Source organism: Triplophysa rosa, linkage group LG8 (genome assembly GCF_024868665.1).
Source record: "Triplophysa rosa linkage group LG8, Trosa_1v2, whole genome shotgun sequence".
In the NCBI taxonomy this organism is placed as follows: Eukaryota; Metazoa; Chordata; class Actinopteri; order Cypriniformes; family Nemacheilidae; genus Triplophysa; species Triplophysa rosa.
The window spans coordinates 24088470-24094766 of record NC_079897.1 but is presented as its reverse complement, the minus strand read 5'-3'; positions in this window follow the sequence as shown (position 1 = coordinate 24094766).

The following is a 6297-nucleotide window of genomic DNA, read 5'->3' as shown; positions in this document are numbered from 1 at the left end:
AAAAAAACTGAATGGTACCTACAGTAACATCACCGATAATTCCTTAGAAAATTTCTCAGCGCTTTACTGAAATAAACTACTTGAATATGACAAACATTTGATAGTACAGAAAAGAAAAAACGTGTTGCAAAATACAAATGACGACAAAGGACCCAGGAATGATATCCAAACTGCTTTCATCGGTTCTTTATAGTTTACGCGTGATTTACAGATAGCCTACCTCATGATTCTTGCGGAAGCAGGGGTCTCCCATCCAAAATGCCTAATGGAAAATCCTCATAATGGCTTTAGGGTCGACCGCAGGTCAGAAGGAAAGAGCCAGTCAAACTGGGGGTACGGGGTGATGTCACAAGGGAGAGGCCCAGGATGGGTGATGTCATGAGAGTTGGTGGGGGAACGTAGCCGTGCTCACCCCACCAGGGAAGACGTTGGCTCTTTAAAAACGTTTTGTTCGACATGCTTCCTCCTTCGGTGGCCCGGGAGGTCAGAGTTCGCGAAAGACAAGGTCACGTGACTCACCTCCATGCTCAATTTGCTGAGGGTGTTTTCCAAATCAGAGCAAGCAGAGGAAGAGACCACTAATCACAGAAGCAGAAAACCCTTTTGTTGAATGAGCGTTCCCTATGAGGCAAGTGGAGGAAAATAATACCGTTTTAACAGTTAAGCTCATTTGTCATCCTGACAGCGCAGTAATAAAGATTTGTGATAAAAAAACTATAAACTATTAAACAGGTTTGGACAATGTTAAAAATTATGAGCATGGACGAGAAATCAAAGAGTGAACCAAACTGTCCACATTCAATTTATTTATTTTTCCTTACATGTAGACGGGATTATGAATACAAGCCTGATGGTTTAAAGTTCAGATTTATATGACTTTTTTAAAGGAATGTTTTTAAAGCACACCTGGTCCTAACTTGGGAATGCAGATCTGGTGAATTAGTTCTGGGGTGAAACAGCCGCTCATGATGCCCCAGGTCTAAAGTTAGAACCGGTACTTTAATGAATTTAGTGGAGAATATTAAAGACAGAAGTTTTTTGAGGCTTGGTTGTTACAAGCCTTTATTAATTTCCTTAATAATTTTAAAGATATTTTTAAGAATGTGGGAAACTACACAGTTCTGGGGTACCAGTAGATTTTTTCCCTACTATAGAAGTCAATAGAGCCCCATAACTGTTTGGTTAAAAACATGATTTTTTTTGTGTGTTTAGCAGTAACCATTTGGTAACAGCTTGAGGGTGGGTAAATGATGACAGAATTTTCATTTTTGGGTGATCTATACCTTTAAGAAAGCTGTGTATTGATCTAGTTAAAATCTCCAGATACAAACCATGATGTTAACTAAAAACACCAATTAACCTCACTCTCCTGTTCAATTTACCATCATTTCTAAATGCACTAACTAGGCTTATAATGTGGAACACAGTATGGACTCAATAAGACAACTGGAAGAAGTAAACACAGAGAGGTCGATTAGAGAAGTAGAGATGTGGAAGAGAAGGAAGATGTATCTGATCCGATCAAATTCTCCTGGCAAGCAAATGAGCAAAGGAATCTAGGGTGATGTGTTGCATCATCACTTTGAGTCTGTTGGATAACAGTAGGCTGTCTTATTATTATCTGAGGGCTTATCTGTTCGCTACAACAACCACCCAGCTTCCACAAAGCAACTGCAAAGAGTGAAACTTGAATGCTACTGCTTACTTTACATTCAACATTACATGCTGTCAACTAGCTTTGACAAAAGAATTTGCAAAATATGCATTATGTAAATTATAAATATTTCAAACAGTAAGTCTTGTGTATTTACAATACAGTAAATATTTAATATATACAGTATATTAAACAATTGAAAATTATTTAACTCGTGGCAGTCCAAAAATTACAAGGTGCACTGAAAAAAAAATGATTATGTGCCTTAGTAGATTTTATGAAAAGAAATGATTACAATATACTTACTATAATTATGTTCCTGTTTTTAACAAAAAAATTGAGTTCAAATAACGTAAAAATCTTGGGATTACTAATTTTGGTTGTTATGATTTTAATTATTTTGTTTGAGTAATTTTAATTGAACAAATTATTAAGTACAGTAAATCCAACTAAATTGTATTATGTTAAACCCATTTAAATTGGTCAGATTAAGTTTACTTCTTTATTTTGTGTTGAGACTACATAAATGATTTTTGTAGATATAACTACCTTGGCAGTTGATCTGTTGTTCCCAGCATGCTTTGTATCTGACTGCATTAGCAGATTAATTTTCCAGATTAACTGTAATTTTAAGTGTTTTTTCGTAAAAAGAAAGACTTGTTTTTTGTTTTTTGTTGATTTATCTTTGAGATTTAGTTTGGATTTTTAAGTTGTTACCATTGTTAAGAAGATCGGTGCTTGTGCTTTTTGTTCAGCGTAAGTTTTTATTGTTTACTTTAAGTAACATTTACTTGATAATTTAAGAAAAACTAAATGTATTTGTAATAAAGCTCAATAAAATGGAAGGAAGGAGGCGGGAACCGGCGAACATTCAAAACATTTAATCAAAAATAAATACACCAAAACTACAAAAGTAACAAGCTGGCAGCCACTCGCGGACGACTGCCGGCAACACAAACATAAACATAAACAAAACTTAACTAATGTCCGGGCCCGGTCCTCTCTCGCCGTATTTTCCTGCCGTTCGTCCTTTTATGCTTCCGATCTCCTCCGTGAGAGACACGAGGCCGGAATGACGCCCAGCTGACACTCATTATCAATCGCATCCCGGCCTCGCTTCCTCCTCCCACGGCTCTCGTCACGCCTCCCTCGTCACAGTATTTAACAAGTAGAATTTACTTTATTCTGCTTAGTAAGTTGTACTTGAATTATAGCAGCACATTTTACTTCAAAATGTTCGTGCACATTGTTACGAGGATTTTATTAAGCAAAAAAGTTATTTTATTCAGTGTGGGCTAAAATAATTTGAAATGTAAAGTGAAAGGTGAGCATTGCATTTAAGATGTAGTGCACCCCAATTTTGTTTCATTCTTCTGCAGAACCCAAAAGTAGATATTTCAAAGAATGCTTGTAACCAAACAACATTGCCCCCCATTGACTTTCATTAAATGGGCACAAAACCACTAAGACATTTCAACCTGATATCATGGAAATTCTGAATAATTTTATGAGGTGGCTTATGAATTTGTACGTTGTGAATCGTTCCAAAACGTACAATTACTCGAAAAAAGCAATACGGAAGCCCCGCCCCTAATCCAAACCCTAATGTCACAGGCGTGAAAGCATATCATACTAAAATGTATGAATGACATTGTACAAATGTATGCGTATAGTTACGTTTTTGCCGTGATATTGTGTTGGACAATTCGCAAAATATTTACTTTTTTGTTCCACAGAAGAAAGAGTCATACACGGGTTTTGCACAACGTGAAATGTAGAAGATTTTATTTGGGAGGTGGGGTGAACTATACAGTATTCTGTTCAATGTGCTCCAATCTATATTCGCGAAAAATCGACACAGTAAAGTTTCAGTATGCATATTGCAGAAATAGTACCAATACTATTCAAGATGTAGCCATTGTTTGCCTAATAGAGAAGCTTCAGTGGGTACCTGGTCAAAAAGAACATTTCACACTCTCTTTCCTGCTATCTGATATCGGCTTTATTCAATTTCTGAATCAATCCACAGGCTTTCTCATTTGCACTCACAAGGCAAACTACACCATGCGTCTGATCTGTTTGTAGCGCCAGAATCCAAAACGTGAGTTGGCATGTGACTAGCAGACCACAGTGTGATAGGCTACACCCATAGTTTGCACCTGTATACGTAATATATCTTCTCAACATTTACGTTTGATGTTTTTTCTGGCCCTGGGCCCCTCAATATTTGAAAGAAATTGCTACTGTGTGTGCGTATGTCGCACTTGTGTGCCATGAAGCCATTTTTCAGATAGCTGAAGGGAACTGTCTCCGCACATTTGGATTTGGCTCACAGTGACCTGTTCTTTTCTGCTTCTCTCCTTCGTTCTACTACATCCAGCCGGAGGCATGGAAAATCCCGACATCAGCCAGAGAAAATATTCCAGCAGACAAACTCAACTATTTGACGAAGCATAAATTTAAGTCAGCGTGCCGGGAGAAAGAGCAGAGAAGTTGTAAAAAGTATGTTGTAATTAAGATATGACCGGGTCAAAGACACCATTTTAAGGATGGCCTGGTATGTGAAAAACATTTCATCAGGTGTGAATAGTTTAGTGCGCCTCCTCCAACTAATATCGAGAGGACAAACACGCTCAAGAATGTGCAGATGCCCTTTTGAAGTTTATACTGTAGAAATGATAAATATCCAAACAATAAAAGACCTATTCCTCTTTATGTGAACCTGACAGTTTGAATATAAGACAGTGTGAAACTATGAGACCTCAAATGAAGGTAATAAAATGATGGATGAATGAATAACTAATATTGAAAACTGGTTTGTGTTTTGTGAAGGAGCAAACCTATCTACAAAGAGCTATAAACAACATACCTTTTTGTTCCATCAGTATCCCCCCATTGTAAGTTGAGACCCTTATTTTAATAAAGAAAACCTGTTTTTCTAATCACAGACAGTATTATGTTGACAACCAGTCTTGAAGGAAAACGAGTCGCTTCACTTCTGGTTATAGAGAAAATGATTTTGAAGGGTCTTGATTGCAATCAGTACCAAATTTGTCAATATTCTTTTTGGCACGAATATGAGGTGAAGATTACTTTACGCTTCGTTTAAACTTCAAACATGCATTTCAAGCTCGCGTGTGACAGGGAGGATCAGTGCGCAAGATACAGTTTCAAAGAGAGGAACTTTTTAAGTTATCCTAAAACATCTACCCCGCCCACCTACACATGTCAGTCACCAAATCTCTTTGGTTTTCTCTAGTTTTCTTCACACATAGAGCTTTTGTGTGTCTCGTACAGGATCTGAGCATAGACACAGGAAGTTCAAGCCGACCAGGGAATTGTGGGTGGACATGATGTCACAGTAGAGTTTTCTGGACAAAATATAATCGTGCCACCATATACATTTTTACAAACAAAAAGAATTGTGAAATATTGTACATATTTTTAAATATATTATTTGCAAATAATGAATAAAAAGCAGCCAATAAGAGGCCAGCATAGATGGAAACTCCTTCAGAGAGTGCTGTAAAAAATCTTTCCAGATCGAGACTTCAAAAAGCTGGATGATAAAATGCCAACTGTACGATTTGCAACTTTGAAGATGTTAAAATGTAACAAAAAGTAAATGCTTTTAGTCACAACATTATTCCCACAGTTACAATTGTGTGATGGGTTTACAATTATTCTAAAATGTAGAAAAAATGGTATACATATTATTTTTAAAAGTGCCATTTAAGTGGATGTCAAGAAATGTAGGAGGAAATAATTCTATCTTAAGCATTCATTCTTTCTTTTCGCTAGATCCATGCTTTTTATTTTTTGAAGGAATCGCTAAAAACATGGCTTGAAGGGATAGTTCACCCAAAAATGATCATTTACTCACCCTGGAAATTTCGCTGAACACAAAGAAAGATATTTGGAAGAATGATATTAACCAAATAGTTCTGGGGCACCATTGACTTCCATAGCAGGAAAAAACAGAAGAAATCATTTTGTACAGTTTTAGAACAACTTGAGGGTGAATAAATGATGACAGAATTTTCATTTTTGGGTAAAGGTTTTTCTATTTTAATCAACATACTTTCTGTTGACTTGCTTATCAATGTCTTTGTACTTAGACTGGGATAAGAGAAATGATGATGACATGGAAAAAGTTACACAGGCTGCTAAAACAGACACTCCTCATAAGTTATCACATGCTTCAAGGGGGAAATATTCTTCAGTAGTGACCTTGGGAATCTGGCTCATCTTTTAGCCAAACAAAATATCACCCAAACAAAATATGGATAAAAGTATCTTAAAGTACAACATTCCCTGGAATGCAACCAAACTATTGAAAAACAGCTTTTTCCTCACGAGAAAGAAACCCATTCCATCTGACCTCTTTTAGACCCACAAGATTAAAATCTGATTTGATCAGGATCAGAAATTCTGATGGATATGGAGAATGAATAAACACCACAATTCGTTTAAAGAGAGCCTAGGCTAATGCTGAAATATGAGAAATACTTAATACTTTGTGCGCGATGCCGGCCTTCTCTGTAAACCGATACCATAAAGTAGCAGACACGTGTGAAATAACCAAAGAAACGTTTCCAAAGCAGTGGAGCTGAAGGAAAGAGTGCGATGCCATTGGGGTGCCT